Genomic DNA, 633 nt, shown 5'->3' with positions numbered 1-633 from the left:
GGGGGGAGGGGAGGAGGCTGCACACTGTTTACATGTGATTTGAGGCGACATCGCCGATTTCACTTGTAACCGAACAATCGGCTTCCCTCACTCTACATTTAGCTCGGCTCGTACAAAGCAACTTCCCCACAAGGACACCGCTGCCGCCCCTCTGCACCCATACGCCTAAATATACTTCCATTACCCCCCGTGTGGTCGGGCAGGTCATTGGGGGTCTTTAAAACTTAAATCCCACCAAGGCACCTCTTCCCATATAAGTATCTGGGAAACTTGCAGGCAGATGGAAGCATTTCCTCAGTCTCCCCTCCTCCAGTGATCAGTCTGCTGCAGGCAGATGGAAGCATTTCCTCAGTCTCCCCTCCTCCAGTGATCAGTCTGCTGCAGGCAGATGGAAGCATTTCCTCAGTCTCCCCTCCTCCAGTGATCAGTCTGCTGCAGGCAGATGGAAGCATTTCCTCAGTCTCCCCTCCTCCAGTGATCAGTCTGCTGCAGGCAGATGGAAGCATTTCCTCAGTCTCCCCTCCTCCAGTGATCAGTCTTCAGATGGGAGGAAGCATTTCTTGCGGCTCCCCTCCCCCAGTTATAAGTCTGCTGCAGGCAGAGGGAAGCATTTCCTCAGTCTGCCCCCCCCCC

The sequence above is a fragment of the Nanorana parkeri genome, unplaced genomic scaffold, assembly GCF_000935625.1.
Source record: "Nanorana parkeri isolate BGI_ZX_2015 unplaced genomic scaffold, ASM93562v1 scaffold3950, whole genome shotgun sequence".
Lineage (NCBI taxonomy): Eukaryota > Metazoa > Chordata > Amphibia > Anura > Dicroglossidae > Nanorana > Nanorana parkeri.
This window is presented reverse-complemented; position numbering follows the sequence as displayed.